We start from the raw sequence: 16,943 nt of genomic DNA, 5'->3' as shown, positions 1-16,943 counted from the left end.
TGGACACAAGGTCAACTCTGCCACAAAGGGGCTTTGAGTCACCCTGTTGGGAGTGGCCGTTGGCACAGCTAGGGATGGACCTGCCCTGCCCGTGTGGCCTTCATGACACAGAGTTGGGAACAGGCCTGGCAAGACTGCACTTCACTAGCCCCTTGAAGTGAGTGTGGCTGAGTGAACTTGCTTTGGCTGATAAAATGTGAGTAGAATTGACACACGCCACTCCCAGGTAGCAACAAAAAAGCTAATGTGTGAACTCTCTGGTCCCCTTCTCGCTGCCACGGTTAATGCTGAAGAAAGGTGTTGCTAGGGGGGGCTTCCTTCAGCCTGGGTCCCTGAGTGAGGACAGCATACTTTAAGTGACCAGCGCTGCTCATTTGGCAGGGGAGAGAAAGAAATCTTCACTGTTTTAAATTTTTAAAAATGTTTCATTTGTTTTTGAAAGAGAGAGAGAGAGACAGAGCGTGAGTGGGGGAGGGGGAGAGACAGGGGGAGACACAGAATCCGAGGCAGGCTTCAGGCTCTAAGTGTCAGCACAGAGCCTGACACGGGGCTTAAACCTGCAAACTGTGAGATTGTGACCTGAGCCGAAGTCGGATGCTTACCCGACTGAGCCACCCAGGCGCCCCTTTACTGTTTTAAAACACTGAAAGGTTGGGATGTTTGTTACTGTGGCACACACGAGCCTATCCCGCCTGACATACCCGCCTTGTGGGGTCGAGGAGGGGATTCAGAAAACGAGAACAAAAAGCTTAGCAAAGTGCCCCCAAACATGCTACTTCCTCTTCCTCTTCCTCCTCCTCCTCTTCCTCTTCTGCTGTTATTTCCCTTTTTATGCTTTGAACCAAGTCACAAAAATTTAACTAGGCCCACTAAATGTCTTGTACAGGAGCCCGGAGGTGAGGGTGACAGATATGTATGCAGGTAACTGTCGTCTGATGTGCGAATGACGCACTGCCTGTATGAGTCCAGAGCTAGGTAAGCCCAGGGAAAGGAGTAACAAGTTCACTGGGGTTCTCAAAAGTGAAGTCCGATCTAGATTATGGAGGGGGGTTGGTTTGATTTCTTCAGGCAGGGGAAAGAGGATGGCGTATTCTAATAATGAGACCAGCTCATTATTTCTTGAGCATCTGTTATGTGCCAGAGGCTGAATCAGGCACATCAGCCCTACTGTCAGAGCAACAGTAATATCCACAATATGTGTGCTCTTATTATGTCCATTTTACAGGTCAGAAAATCAAGGCCAGGGACACATGGGTGGCCCAGTCGGTTAAACATCTGACTCTTGATTTCCACTCAGGTCATGATCTCACGGGTCACGGGATTAGGCCCACATTGGGCTCTGTGCTGACAGTGCAGAGCCTGCTTCGGATTCTCTCTCTCTCTCTCTCTCTCTCTCTCTGCCCCTCCTCCCCTCTCCCTCTTTCTCTCTCTCTCAAATAAATAAACATTAAAAAAAAGAAAGAAAGAAAATCAAGGCCAGCAAGGGTGCCCAAGTCACCCCAAGTTGGGCAGTGGGCAAAGGTAAAGAGGTGTGGCAACTCTTAACTGGCCTTCAGGCTGGTGCCTCTCCAAGGGCCACATTCTCCAACTCCAAGGACAGCGTTCTGAGAGTGTAATCCATACTGCACTGGGAGACATTTCCAAAACACGGCTCTGGCAAAGTCACACGGCTGCTCATGAACCCACTGTGGCTCCCTACTGCATTTTAGACAAGGTCTGGCAGTCTGGCCAGTCGCTTCCAGCCCCTCCTGACCTTTCCTGCTTTGTCCCTAGCTATTCCCATTCATGTTCCCGGGGTTCTTGTCTGTGCCTGAACATTTCCTGACATTTTCGGCCTCTTGGATTTTGCTCAAGCATTTGTCTGGAGTGCCCTTCCCCAATATGTTCACCAATATGTTCGCCTACCTTTTCTTCACAGTTCAGCCCACTTCCCACCTTCTCTCTCTGTCCCAGGTGTTGCTGCTAGAATCGAGCCTTGGGGAGCATCTCTGAAGTTGATTTGATCTGGTTTGAATGATAGGATGAGAAACGTTTGTTTGGGGTGCAGGTATTTGCTACTATTTAACATATAGATATTTAGTAGGACATGTGTACAATTTATGAATGTGTATAAATATATCAAAGGTGTGTGCCAAGAGTTGTTTTTCACAATAGCAGTATGCTATCAAACGAGCCTGGAGGGGCGCCTGGGTGGTCAGTCGGTTGAGCGTCCGACTTCAGCTCAGGTCACGATCTCACAGGTCATGAGTTCGAGCCCCACATCGGGCTCTGTGCTGACAGCTCAGAGCCTGGAGCCTGCTTCTGCTTCTGGGTCTCCCTCTCCCTCTGCCCCTAACCCACTCACATTCTGTCTTTGTCTCTCTCAAAAATAAATAAACATTTAAAAAAAACCAAAAACCAAAAAAACACGAGCCTGGAGACCACTGCCATATAGGCTGTGAAAAATTGTTGCAGTTTGCCATTTACCAGCTGTGTGACTTAGGAAAGTTATTTGACTTCTCTGAGCACAAGTTATCTTGTCTATAAAATGGGAATTATCAGGGCACCCGGGTGGCTCAGTCAGTTAAGTGTCTGACTTCGGCTCAGGTCATGATCTCACAGTTTGAGGATTCAATCTCCATATCAGGCTCTCTGCTGTCAGCGTGGAGCCTGCTTGGGATCCTCTGTCTTCCTCTGTCAGCAACCCCCCCCACCCCACTCTCGCTCACTTACTCTCTCTCAAAAATAAATAAACATAGGGGCGCCTGGGTGGCTCAGTCGGTTGGGCGTCCGACTTCGGCTCAGGTCACGATCTCACTGTCCATGGGTTCGAGCCCCGCGTCGGGCTCTGTGCTGGCTACTCGGAGCCTGGAGCCTGTTTCGGATTCTGTGTCTCCCTCTCTCTCTGACCCTCCCCCGTTCATGCTCTGTCTCTCTCTGTCTCAAAAATAAATAAATGTTAAAAAAAATTTTTTTAAATAAAATAAATAAATAAATAAATAAACATAAAAAATAAAATAAAATGGGAATTATCTTGGTTCCTACCCTATAGGGTTAATGAGGACTCGATGAAATAAAACTTGTAAAGGAACCAGGTCTCCCAGATGTGTCCTGAATTCTCAGCTTGCTGAGGGGCCTTGCTGGGTGCACCCAGGCTGCTGTTGAGTGCATCCAGGCTGTTGGTGGGTCCTGACAGGAGAGGTGGAGGAGAGAGGGAAGAGCGGTGACCCCTGTTGATGGGGACTCTGTGGTGTAGGCAGGCTGTGCCAAGACAATCGTAGCAGTGTTTGATAAAAGGCTGGGGCTCTTCAGTGACCAAGTAAATGTTATAAGAAAAGGCCATCTCCAGGGAAGGGCTCCCTCCCGTTCCTTGCTTGAGGGCCAAAGTCCCCAGAGGCCAGTCTGGAGGCTCCTTTTATGTGACTGTAAAGTAATCCAGGACCTGGCAGGGTCGAGCCTGGGCGGGCGCTGATGCGCAAGGCGGCATTGATGTGGTCAATGATTACCTTTTATGCCTAGCCATAAAGGCAACCGCCCAGCCCTCCGGACAATGCCCCGGGAGTGTGCTTGGACACACACACACACACACACACACACACACACATGCCCGCCCCAGCTGGGCAGGGACTTGTCCCCACCTGAGATCTCTGAGGACGCCCACCCAAGGCATTGCCATCTTCCCTGGGTGGTCTCTGGGGACTTGGCCCAGGAGCGAAGGGGGTTTAGGTGGCTGTCAGTGGGAAATGGTGAACTACCTTCAGGGCTCTGGAGCCTGTTCCAGGTGGTGTGTGCAGAGGGGACGGCTTGGTCAGACTTAGGCACCATGGCTCAGTGGAAAGGAAGGTATTCTAGGGTGGATTAAAGTCCATTCCCACTTCACAGGTGATGCAGTTGAAGTCTGGGTGCTCGGTGACTTGCCCCGGATCCAGAGGAAGGGGACAGCAGCGGAGCCAGGAGTAGGACCCAGGTCCTCTCTGACATCACCACACCAAGGGGGTCCAGGTAGGAATGTCAGGTGTCAGGAAAGGAATGGGTCACTTCTCAGAGAAGATACCTCCCCCAAGGCTCAGAGGGGAGCTGGGAAGCACCTGCGGGCCTGGCCCTGAGGCTACTGTTGGGAAGAGACCGAGGATGAACCCCTCGGGTGGCCATACAGGCTACATGCAGGGCCTGCTGTCCTGATGGACACCCCCTCACCCACCTGGAGTGCGGAGGCCAGCTGTGAGGGGGCAGGGCTGGAGAGTAGGTGGCCAGATTAACATTCTGCCTCTTGGACTGATAAGGCTCAGGAACTTTGTCCCAGCAAGAGAGGCTGGAGAGGAAGGGGTTTCGGCCTCCAGTAGGGACTTTCTGGCAGGGTCAGGTGTCTGGGGGCATCGCTGTGGGTACCTGAGGCTGGAGATCAGGAGGCCTGAGTTCACACGGCCTTCCTCACCCTGGCAGCACTCTCCTCCCCTGGCTGAGAGGAGGACTGTGCACGGTCTTACTGGTGGGCATGACGGAGGTCAAACCGAAGACTCCAGAGTGCGGCTCTGGGACAAGTCGATGTTTGGGCTGCTGTCTTGAAGAAAAAGGGCTGTTGTTCGTAACAGTGCTCATGAATGCTCCGTGGAATCAGAGTGGAGTTGCTTTGAGCCCGAGCCAGAATGCTCCAATCAACCTTTGGCTCTGATAAAGATAAGCGGACCCAAGGTGATAACACACAAATCAAAAACTGTCAACAGGTGCTAATTAGGGCACTGGGAGCTGAGTCACACCCACTACACCTGACGTGGGGAGAGATCTCAGGTGGGGGAGCTGGGCTGATCTGGGAGGATATGGACTCACTGCCTGTACCCCAGCCTAAACGCCTTTGTTGTCACCTCCTCCTTCTAACGACTGTGCACCCCACCCCCACTCCTGCCTACATGCATTACATAAGATAACACAAAAGAACAAAATCTAGGGGTGCCTGGGTGGCTCGGTCAGTTAAGCATCTGACTCTAGATATTGGCCCAGGACATGATCTCATGGTTCGTGAGTTCGAGAGCCTTGTCATGATCTCATGGTTCGTGAGTTCGAGATTCTTGTCACGATCTCATGGTTTGTGAATTCGAGATCCTTGTTGGGCCCTGCACTAGCAGCATAGAGCCTGATTGGGATTCTCTGTCTCCTCTCTCCCTCTGCCCACCCCTGCTCATTCTCTATCCCTGTCTCTCAATTAAAGAAAAAAAAAAGATTCACCCTCTAATAAAAAAAAAATCTATAGGAATGTTGTGCAATATAACATGATCAACATGATGTAACAGTGGAAAGAGTCTTGAATTGGGAGCTAGGGGCCCTTATTCGAGCCTTGCTCTGCATAAGCTTGAGTGTCATTTCTCTTGGAACTTCAGTCCCCTCTGCAAATGGGGGATAGGAAGGGGACAGCTACCCAGTAATCCCCTGCTGGAGTCCCATCTCGGTCTAAAGTTCATTCTCTTCTGCTACAAAACAATGTAATCTACAAAGCGCACAAAACATCGAGGGTGCCACCCAGCCACGCTGGGGTGTCTGTGACACTCGGCAGAATCGCAAATCCGTCTTCAGGAGAGGGAGTTGTGAGGAAGGCAACAAGTTGTGGACAGTTCTCAGAGCTCCTGGAATCCCTCTCCCTATCTGAGCCAGAGGTCAGCATGCCTGCTGCCTGCTCTCCGGGCACTTGGGGTCTATTTTTAACTCGGTGCCCCTTAAATACACGTGGCCTTGGGCCCAATGGTTCATTTGTCTCCCTCCCCTGCACTCTCTCCCCTTCCTCCCCAGTGCGCGTGAGCACACACGCACAGACACACAGAAAGACAGATACATACACACCAAAGTGGCCACCCAGAGGTGACACCACACAGGGTGTGGAGTTCCCAGTGTTCAGGTCCCGGCCAGGCCCTCTTTGTGCTGGGGGAGTTGCTGGGGTCTCACTGCTCTCCCAGGCTCAGCCCAGCACAGATTCTGCTTCCCACTTGCAAGACCCAGCCTGAGAGCAGGGCAGGGGCCCATCATTTTCCCCTAGGAACTGGTAGGAGAGGTGTGGACAGGGCTGCACAGGGACAGATGCAGGGGCGAGGAGAGGGGAAGGAAAGACGCTGGAGAATGGGTAACTCAGAGGAAGAGGAGAAGGGAGGTGGGTCCTGACCATCCTTCCTCTGGCCCACTTCTCCAGGCAGTGAAGAGGTGCCTGCTGCCCACTCGTCAGACTCGGTGGGGAGCGAGACAGAGGGTTGGTTGAGACCCTCACAGGGGCCAGGACAATGGAGAAGGGCAAACATCAATGGCTGGGGGCTGAGATAATGGCCCCAACAGGAGTCACTACAGGGGCAGTGGCTCGAAGCAGGGGTCAGCTTCTCCTGCCTGGGGCAGCGGGCAGGGGTGCGGTACAGAGGAGAAGGGAGAGTACCCAAGGTGAATCTTGAAAGATGGGTAGGAATGCATTATTCCTCAACCTGTCTCGGCCTCAGTTTCCTCATCTGAACCATGCGTGTAACTAATGGCACTTTCTTGTGAGCATCAAATGCAAGAATAGACGGAAGGCTCTTACAACAGGGCCTGGCTAGTACTTAAGTGTTGACTGATGACTTTATGGTCAGGAAGATAAACAGGGAGGGCATTTGAGCATGTGCATGGGGGCGCAAGCAAGAGAAAACAAAAGGCCCTGAGCCTAAGCAATCTGGCAGTCCTGGGAAGCTGTATGGAACCCTGGCATGGACCTCTGTGTGCTGGGGCCCAGTGGAATGGGCACAGTGGGCACAGTGGAGGTGGAGGCTGGCCTCTGCAGCAATTGCTTAGTCCAGCCAAGGGACAGTGGGGCTCAATGGGGCCAACCCAGGAGGGGAAATCCCTGACACTGGCCCACCAGGCCTGCGCTCAGCTTCCAAGGGTTGAGTCAAGGGCCTATGGCTTTGTGGGGCTTGGATGCTCTTTCTATGAGGCTAGTGTTAGGGGAAGGGGTGCTGCAGAGGAGGAGTGTGTGTGTGAGAGAGAGAGAGAGAGAGAGAGAGAAAGGAAGAGAGAGAACTGTAAGGTTGAGGGCATATGCTATGGAGCAAGGCCCCCAGGCAATAAGAACCTGTGCCCATCCTGGGGAGGGATCTAGAAGCATGGGCCTGTTTCCCATGCTGGGCTGCTATGTTCTCCAGTACCAGGAGGTGCTCAGGCCTCTGTTATGCTGGCCCAGCCCAGTACTCTTCACTGGCCTGCCTCAGCCTCATACCCACCTCATACCCACACTGTTTCATCTCCAGTCGCAGTGTGGCTGAGTGTGTGTGTGTGTGTGTGTGTGTGTGCGCGCGTGTGTGTACATGTGGCATTTCTAGATCCAAGAATGCTTAGAAGGTCCTGCTGAAGGCCAGGTCAGTGAGGAGTGAGAGCCTGGCCCATCTCCTCAGACCTTGGCATGGAGACAGCTCTTTCCCACCCAAATTCTCTGGGCTCTGGAGGCAGCGGGAGCTCACCGGCCTCTGACTCAGGCCGGGTCAAGGAGGAGCCCATGTAGTCATCTGCCCATGTAGTCACCCATACAGCCCCGGGCTGGGGGCAGCGTTGTCAGGCTCTCCTGCCACTGAAACAATAGCCAGGGCTGGGGTGAGAGGTCAGGGCACAGGCTAGGACGTGATCCTGGGGCCCCTGAATGGTGGGAGGACGTCCTGGAAGTGAATCGGAGGCTGATGGCCGACCTTGGGGGTTTGCTGCAGCCGTGTAGCTGACTGTGGGAAGGCTGTGTCTGCCCAGCAGGGCAGGCTCCATGGCGCCCAGCCCTGGCCTGGGCCTACAGTAGCACACTCTCTGGTAATGGGATGGGATGAGGAAAGCTGGTGAAAACAAAATGCTGGAGACCCGAGCTCCTCGGAGAGCCCAGAAGTAGCCGCAGTAGACAAGCAAGGCTAGGTAAGGGCACCCTGTGTATCTCCTGCCTGCCGAAGCCCAGCCGTGGAGATGGGACCACGAGCAACCCTGATGCCCCAGGGCCACTCCAAGCTTTCTGGCCCCAAGATGCAGCTTCTGTGGGCTGTGGGCGGGACCCTTCTCAGCTTATCCCAATTCCGGCCACAGAAGAAATTCCCCTTGAAAGAGGCTGTCTTGAAGCTTTCCAGGAATGCTGGCCCTGGGGTGGAACTGGGGTGGCGGAGAGAGGGGGGTGTGAGGTGGTATGTTCCAGAATAGACTTGGACCCAAAGCCAAGAGCACAGTGTTCCCACGGGCCTGATGCCTGGCTGTGGAGGAACCAGGAGGTTACAGGGCTGTGCCTGGTGGTACCAGGACAAGGCAGGCTGTGTGTGTGTGTGTATGTGTGTGTGTGTGCATGTGTGCGTGAGAGAGAGAGAGAGAGGGAGAGAGAGAGAGACAGGGCTGGGAATGACCTGATGTCACATGTTCAGGCCCCCAGTGCCAAAGGCAGCCTGGACCAAGTAATCTCGTTTCTTTTTTTCTTTTCTCAAAAATTCTATTTTATTTATTTTTCTTAAGTAAACTCTACCCACAATGTGGGGCTTGAACTCACAACCGTGAGATCAAGAGTCACATGCTCTACTGACTAGCCAGCCAGGTGCTCCATTATCTTTTCTTTTTTAAAAGTAAGTTTAAAAGGTGACATAGAATAACGTAGTGGTGAAGAGTGTGGCCTGGACCAGACAGCTGTGTTTGAACTTGGACCCCTCTACCCACCCCTCAGGGCCACAACTTCGGGTAGGTTGGTTCGTCCGTCTCTATGTCTCAGTTTCCGAAACTGTAAAATGCCCATCAGAATTGTGTCCGACCTCAGAAAGTCATCGCAAAGATTAAGTGAGCAAATATAAATAAAGTGCTTAGAAATGGGCCTCACGCAGAGTGAACACTTACACAGGTTTGGTCCTTGCCCAACGGATGAAACTCCATGTCAATCCATCAATGCCAGGCCCAGACCCAGGCCAGTGCTGAGCTCTGACCAGCTGGGCCCCTATGGGGTGTGGCAGTGTGCCTGCATCAGCACATCCAAAGTCCCCAGACCTGCTGAGCTGGCAGAGAGCCTGCTCTGGCACTCCCCAGCCCTGAAGAAAGACCTAGAAAAGTGCCGGGCTTCCCAAAGTGTCAGGGGCGGAGGGAACAGAGTACGAGAGACCCTGGCCTTGGCTGAAGACTCCTTCCATGGCTTGCTGACCTGTCCTGCCCTCGCTGTAAGGCTGGGCCCTGCTGACTGGTCAGTTGTGCTTCTTGTCTATGGAAAGGGGAAGGTGCACGCGTTCAGGACTCGCTCCATGGGGGCTGTAGTGACAAATGTGTGCTCATGGGGGCTTTGCCCTCCAGCCCATGGGTTCTCCCCTACTCTGACTGGAATTCCATGCCCGCAAGTCCCCACCAGCCCATCTGGCAATAATTCTTAGCTGCCTTATATTCCCAATGATTTCACCCAGCTACACACTTGGGCAGTCAGTCAACAACACTTATCAAGGCCCTGTTGTGCGTCACATCAGGTATACAGGGAACTCTGTCTTGGATGCTGGGACTCAGTTCAGGATTGAGACGAGAAAAGCGTTCCTGGTTGTGGGAATAGTGTGGGCCAAGGTGTATGGGAAGCAGAGAGCCCATCTGAGGTGTGAAATGTGGCTGGAGGGAGGGCAAATCTGAGGAGGCCGGTCGGGAGGCAAGGTTGGAGGGAGAGAACAGGAAGGGCCCTGTGGGCCCTGCTTTCTCTGGAAAGAGTCGTTGAGGGAGAGACTTCAAATATCCAGAAAGGTGGAGAGGTGTTCCTGATATCCCCCCAAGGTTGGGTCTGGGAGCTACTCAGTGAACCTTTGCAGGTTAATGACTGTGTAGCATCCGGGTGTGACTGAAGGTCAAGGTTGCCCCATACATTGTAGACTGCATGAGTGGCTTATACTGGAGTTGTGCAATGCAGTGGTCCTGTGACATTTGGGGGTCTGGTGTTTGGGTATCAGTGAATGGGTGCTCACCTGTACCTGTATCAGCGGGTGCCTGTGAGGTGTGATTCAGCCAATGGCTGGGAGTATGTGTGAGTGTGTGTGTGTGTGTGTGTGTGTGTCTGCTGTGATTGCGGCACTACCCAGGAGCTGGGGGGCTATTTTTGGAGGTGTTAGCCAGTAGATATGGCCTCCACCCCCACCTTATCCTATGCACACCTGCTCAGGTGAGAACACCTGGAGGTGATTCCACATCTGGCCTTGTATCTGGCTGAAAGGTGTGTCTCTGGGCATCAGGCCAAGCAGGTGTTGGCCTCCCTGGAAGCCTGGCCTGGGGAAGAGATGGAGAATGGGGGCAGTGGGGTGGGGGGACTGGGGTGGGAGTAGCTTGATCTTCAAGCTCTTTGGGGGCTCCAGAGAGAAACTGAGTGGGAGATGTCCAATGACCACCCACCCACTTCTGTCTTTCCAATATTCCATCCTTCCTCCTGTGTCTTTCAACCTATCTGCTAATCTTTTTGTCCATCCATTGGCCCTTGGTTCTTGGTTCCCCCCTCAAATTAGCCTGCCTCCCTCAGGCACTTCGTTCTCAAAACTTCTGATGCAGACTGTAATCACAGGCCTTGCCTTGACCTTTGATAGCTCTTGGGGTCACAGCACACCCACCTCATCCCTGATGCTCAGCCTCACACAGTTGGCTTCCACTCTACCCCGTGGGTGTCATGAGGCCTAGCACAGACATGGCACTCCCTCGCCAGTCCTGGAATCAAAGATGCATACCCGCCCCTTCCAGCCCTCTTTCCAGAAGGTTCTCCCGTCTCTGGCCCATACAAGGCTCCTCTCCTCCAGGAAGTCTTCCCTGAACACCCTGCTCTGCTCCTGTTTCCTCAAGCCTCACTCTGCCACACAGTATGCAAGCTGGGGAAGCCTGGCTGGAGGCCCGTGGGAGCAGAGCCGAGTGCTCCTAGGTAGGATGGGGCCACCCATAATGGGGGGCTCCCTTGGAGCAGGGGGCTAGGGGAGGGCTGTGGGGCAGGTCACTTGTCCCTCCGACCCCACCCAGAACCCCAGCACAGTGCCCCCAGGGAGGTTTCTCCTGTAGAAGATGGGGATCCTCACACCCTCCCAAACAGGGGCTTTAGCCTGCTGCTTCCTTGGTTCCACCGCCCCCCTCACCCCCAGGTTCTCCCCTTAGCCTGGACTCTGGATGTGGGGCACTGTCCAGGCCAGAGACGGATGGGCCTCTCGGTGCTGCTCTCTCCAGGGCCTAGTAGAACCAGAACACTGCAGGGCGATGGGGTGAAGGTGGGGCTAATTCATTACAGAAATATGCGTGCATGTGTGTGTGTGTGTGTGTGTGTGCATTCATGGAGAGCAAACATTTCCTGGGCTGCTGGTATGTGCCAGGCACTACTACAGGCACTGAAGAGAGAGCAGTGGAAAAGACCACCAGGGGCAACTGCCCCCAGAAGGCTGGTGGTCTAGAGGGGGAGACCCAGGAGATGCTGGGTGGGTGTCAGCACGTATGAGTGGGTGGTTTGAGTGTGGGGGTGTGAGTGTGGTGGGAGGGCACCTGTGGATAAGGGGCCTATACGTGAACAGGGTCAGGCCCAAGCAAGTACGTGTGCGTGTGAACTTGAGTGTGTGCCTTTGGAGTATCCATGTGTCTCCTGGGGTCTGGGCTTGGCAGCTGGCATGTGTCTGTGCAGGCCCAGAGCTGGCGTGCACATGCACATCAGCCAGTTTGGGAGGCTGTGTGGCAGCCACACCTGGCTGACTCCCAGGCTGCGGGGCTCTAATTTTAGAAGTGACAGGCTGTAGATCCCTCCGCACACCTGCTCAGGTGCCCAGCCCCTGGGGGAGGGCCCAGCTGGCCTGCTGGGGAGTGAACCTATCTCAGCCAGCACCACTGGTTCCCTGCCACGCACGCCCACTCTCCCAACTGAGCAGCCTCTGGCCTCTAGTTCAACACAGTGGGCTGTGCCTGGGGCCCTGACAATCGATGGGGAATCGCAGCTCCCAAACCCTACACCTGGGCCCGACCTCTCATCTCCCAGGAATGCTCCACCCCCACCCCTCTTTGCAGGAGGCCCCGCTCTGGAACCCTCCAGGACCCTGCTGGCTGCTCACGCCCGAGCCAGTCAATCTGAGAGTGGGCCAGGCTGAACTGGAAGTTGGGGGAGAGGAGGGAAGTGGGCTGGGCCCCTCTATCACCTCCTCCTTCCCAGGGTCTCCTTTCCTGGCTGCAGGTGGAAAGGCTGGGCTGCCTGTGTGCCCCTCCCTCTGCCTCTGCCTCCTCCTCATTCTCTCCTTTGTGTCTCACATGTCTCCCCTCTCTCCTTTGCCATCTAAGAGTTTTCTAAGAGTTAATAACAATGTGCACTGAGCTCCAGCCATATGGCAGGCACAGTGCTCATCTTTACGTGGATTAGCTCATTTGACCATTGCAATAACCCTGTGAGGTCAATGCTGTCATCCCACTTTACGGGGAGAAAGCTGAGGCTCAGAGCGATCCAAATCACCCAGCCAGGAGGGCGCCGAGTTGGCGTTCGGGCTCGGTCTTAGCTTTACTTTTTCCTTGGCCTCACTCACTGCCTGTTTCCACACGTGGTCTTGGTGGGCACGGAGCTGTAGCCCAGGTGCCCTTCCCTGGGCCATGGGAGGGGTATGCAGAAGGAGGAAAGAATGACAGACACATTTGGGGTCCAAGCGGTGCGAGACAGTGCGCGGGGGGGGTCTCAGCCACCTCCCATGCATGCTCTGGGCCCTCTCCTGCTGTAGAACCTTCAGTGGCTCCCCTACAGGCAGTTAGTTACCAGGGCAAGCTCAAAGGCCTTGCAGGCTGGTGTGCGTCCTTCCTCCCACTGCCACCATCTCCTCCTCTGCAGCAACACCCTCTCACCCAGGCAGATACTTGCCCCTGCTCTGCCACCTGCCTCCCTGCAGTACAGCTAAAGGGTGAGGATAAGAAGGCCACGCTTCGAGCTAAGTGCCTTATTGACTTCATTTCATTTCACCTGCCTAAGGTCCCTATGAGCTAGGTTTTTCTGGTGCTCTTTGTACAACAGCAGTTTGCTTAAGGCCGCAGAGCAGGCAAAGAGCACAAGTGGGATTCAAAACTGCTCATCGGTCTCCACCGGGCCATTCGGTTCAACTGGATCCTCACTGCGTGTAACAGCACCAAACCCTGTGCCAGCAACTGGAGATAGTATTCTGGGAGGGGACGCACACAAACACAGACCCACGCACGCACGCACAGGGTGCAGACAGGGAGGAGGGGAGAGGTGCTGAATTGCTCACCTCCCAGTCTTAAAACCTTCACACTTGTGACTTAGACCCCCAGTTGGTCCCTTTCAAGGAATGAGCTCTATTTCCCTTTAAAAGGGGGCAAGAGTAGGAAAGAAAAAGCCACATTTTGTTCTGATGTCTCAAGATGTCATTTGGGGACAATTTGTCCCTTTTCTCCCTATCTCTGTCCCCCCATTCCTCCTCCCCCCTCCCCTGAGGCCTGGTCTGGTTCTGAGACCACAGATTAGCATCACTTCCACCCCTATCCTTCCCCACATGGGTCCATTACACCCTAGGCTTTCCAAAGTCCTGTGTCTAGTGCTGAGAGCTTACACTGGGGGTGGGGATGAGAGGAGACAGTTCCTTCTCCATGACAGTCAGGGGTTTGGGAGAGAGGCCGGGGTCCTTGGCTAGCCCAAGACTCAGATCCAACCCCCTTCACTGTCTCTGATTTTTGCTGAGAAGTTCAGCTTGTGCTGGCACCATGAGCTTCCACGAGGTGTCACGAGGATGGAGACCTTGTCTGGCTGGCTCACAGGCTTAAAAAGAAAAATACCATCACTTACTTTTGGAAGCCCCACCCACTTCACATGAAACACACTCAAACACACTCTGATTGCACACTGAATGGTGTTGTATGGGCATGTTTTAAAAAAGGATTTTCAAATAATTAATGATTGTGAAATTATCCAACTACAGCTAATGCATTTAATCTAAAATAGACTCTAATTTCTTGGGCTGCCTGGGTGGCTCAGTCAGTTAAGTGTTTGACTCCTGATTGCAGCTCAGGTCATGATCTCATGGTTCGTGGGTTTGAGCCCTACATCAGGCTCTGCATTGGCAGCGTGGAGGGCTTCTCTCTCTCCCTCTCTCTCTGCCTCTCCTCCACTCATTTTCTCTTTCTCTCTGTCTCTCAAAATAAATAAATAAACATTGAAAAATTTTTGGAAAAGCATCATATGCACTTGGAAGTTCTTTGCAATGGGAACATCTAAACCAACAAATTGCTTTCAAATGTAATGAAATGTTCCTGAGTTCCAGGTTCTCCAGCTGACCTTTAAAAACGATTTTGAAGGCAATGCATCCCTGCCTCCCTTCCCTGAATCTCAAACCTTTTTGTAGGTCCTTAAACATTTCACAGGTCCCAGACACTATGCCTATGTGATTGGAAGGATGAGCAGCCTTGCACACAGTGTCTCCTTAAATACTGTGGGAGGGAGGTAAGAGAAGGGAATACAATGGTTTGGAAATACAATGAAGACCGCAAATTAAAACAAGATACTATTTTCTTTTCTTATCTTTTTATTTTTTTTAACATTTATTCATTTTTGAGAGACAGAGAGAGACAGAATGTGAGTGGGGGAGGGGCAGAGGGAGAGGGAAACACAGAATCCGAAGCAGGTTCCAGGCTCTGAGCTGTCAGCACAGAGCCCGACGCGGGGCTCAAACTCACAGACCATGAGATCATGACTGGAGTTGAAGTCAGATGCTTAACTGACTGAGCTACCCAGGAGAGATATTATTACCTAAAACGAGATACTATTTTCATCTTTTAGATTGGCAAAAACCAAAAAGTGTTTTTTTTTTTTTTAAAGTTTATTTTGAGAGAGAGGGAGAGCAGGAGCAGGGCAGGGGTAGAGAAGAGAGAGAGAGAGAGGGAGAGAATCTCAAGCAGACTGATTTGGGGCTTGAACCCACAAACTGTGAGACATGACCTGAGCAGAAACAAAGAGTCAGACACTTAACCACCTGACTGAGCCAGTCAGGCTCTTAACTGACTGAGCCACCCAGGTGCCCTCAAAAGTTTTTTTTTCAAAACGTGTTTTAAGATTTTATGTTTATTATTTTATTCATTAAAAATTTTTTTGATGTTCATTTATTTTTGAGAGAGACAGAGTGCGAGTCGGGGAGGAGCAGAGAGAGAGGGAGACACAGAATGAGAAGCAGGTTCCAGGCTCTGAGCTGTCAGCGCAGAGCCTGACGCGGGGCTCAAACCTATCAACCGCGAGATCATGACCTGAGCTGGAAGTCGGATGCTTAACCGACTGAGCCACCGAGGCACCCCTAAAATTTTATTTTTAAGTAATCTCTACACCCAGCGTGGGGCTCAAACTCATGAGGACGAGATCAAGAGTTGCATGCTCCATTGACTAAGCCAGCCAGGTGCCCCTATATTTAATTTTTTTTTTTTTTTAACAATCAGTACATGTCTCTTTTTTCATTTAAAAAAAAAAATCTAGTTAAAAGACAAACGCCTGTGGAATAAATGAAGTAAAACAAACCAATACATGAATGAATGAATTCTAGGTCACGTGGAGGAAGGAATTTCACTGCAGCCTGGAGCCCAACAGGCTTTGGCCACCCCGTGGAGGAGACCCATGGAAAAGGCAGAAAGCCCCAGTCTATTCTGTTGAGGGAGGTGGGGGAGGAGAGGGGTCTGGAGACTTGCTCTAGGAGGGGCTGAAGGGTGGACAAGGTTGGGCAGATGGGGAGGAGGTGGGGGTAGGTTTGTACGCTTTTGTCCTGGGAGGGCTGCCTCTTCATCCGTGTTGCTTCCCCCAGCTCCTCCCTAGAGAGTACATCTATTTCAAGCCTGGAAAGTCCCAGCCCTTAGCATGATGCCTGGCATATAATCTGTGGCAATAAATAGTGGTTGACTAAATGGATGGAATCAGTCACTGGTTAATCCAGACCACAGTGTTAGTCACTCCTGTCCCTTCCCCAAACAGCCACCCAACAACAACAGCAAATGACTCTCTCAGGGCTGCTGTGTACAGCTGTGCAGGCTGTCTACTGCACAACTCCAGGAGGAGCCATTTTCATAGTAATGCCTCTTGAAGTTGTAGCACATGGTGTACCTGCAAAACACTGTTTCTTATTCTTTCAGGCTCACTAGAACCAATATTACATTAAGAGTAGGAAAGGAAAGGAACCAGGAATCTCTACTCCAGACACCTCCCTTGCCCTTTTCCAATTCCTAAGGCCCCTCCCTTCCTTTGTTCCTCTCTAATTTGAGTTTAAGGTGATTTAGCCAAATTGGCCAATTATTCTGTCTCTTGACTACAGAGTTTGGAACTTGTTGTATGATCCTGGGCAAGTTCCAGAACCTCTCTGGGTCTCCATTTCCCCACCTGAGAAATGAGTAAATGTGTAGGGAGCAATTCTTGATGACCCTCCTTGGCTTAAAGGAAGTTTATGGGGATAAAACTTTGAAGGAATGCATCCTTCTAGGATGTGGCATTCTCAGAGGGGTCAAATCCCTGCATCCTGCCCGGTTCTACCCTGCCCTCCATAACTTCAGGGCTTTCATTTAATTTAGGAGGCGGTATCCTGGAATAGAAGGATCCTGTGGGGAGCAGGAACCTTCATCAACTTCTGGCTCTGCTGATACCCACGGTGTGCTACTAAGCAAGCCACAGCTCCTACCTGGGACTCGATTTCCTCCTCTGTAGAATGGGTGTTTAGGACAGATCAGAGAGTGTCAAAATGCTGGACTGAGTCTGCCATGGCTTTTCCTTTTTCTCTTTAATTTCTATCATATGTGTTTCATTCTTTCTGATGCAAACATCACATATGTTCATGAAGTTCAAACAGTACTGAGATAAGTAATGTACCAAGTGAAAGCAACTCTTATGGAGAATCACTGTTAACTTTTTTTTTTTTTTGGTAATTTTTAATTCGGATATAATTTCAAATGTATAAAAAAAGTCACAAGAATAGTACCAAGACTCTGGTAGACCTTTTACTCAGATTTATCACTTGTTTACATTT

The 16,943-nt window shown here is 52.0% G+C and overlaps 1 long non-coding RNA gene across 1 annotated transcript; it reads left to right on the top strand.

Moving 5' to 3' along the window:
* Positions 1–891: 891 nt before the first annotated feature.
* LOC122215985 lies at positions 892–4,031 on the top strand. Its single transcript, XR_006200641.1, has 3 exons — positions 892–975; positions 1,954–2,047; positions 3,862–4,031. It is a non-coding gene; the product is annotated as an uncharacterized LOC122215985 (long non-coding RNA).
* Positions 4,032–16,943: the final 12,912 nt, after the last annotated feature.

This window comes from Panthera leo, chromosome A3, assembly GCF_018350215.1.
Source record: "Panthera leo isolate Ple1 chromosome A3, P.leo_Ple1_pat1.1, whole genome shotgun sequence".
NCBI classification, from domain to species: domain Eukaryota; kingdom Metazoa; phylum Chordata; class Mammalia; order Carnivora; family Felidae; genus Panthera; species Panthera leo.
This window is presented reverse-complemented; position numbering and strand designations above follow the sequence as displayed.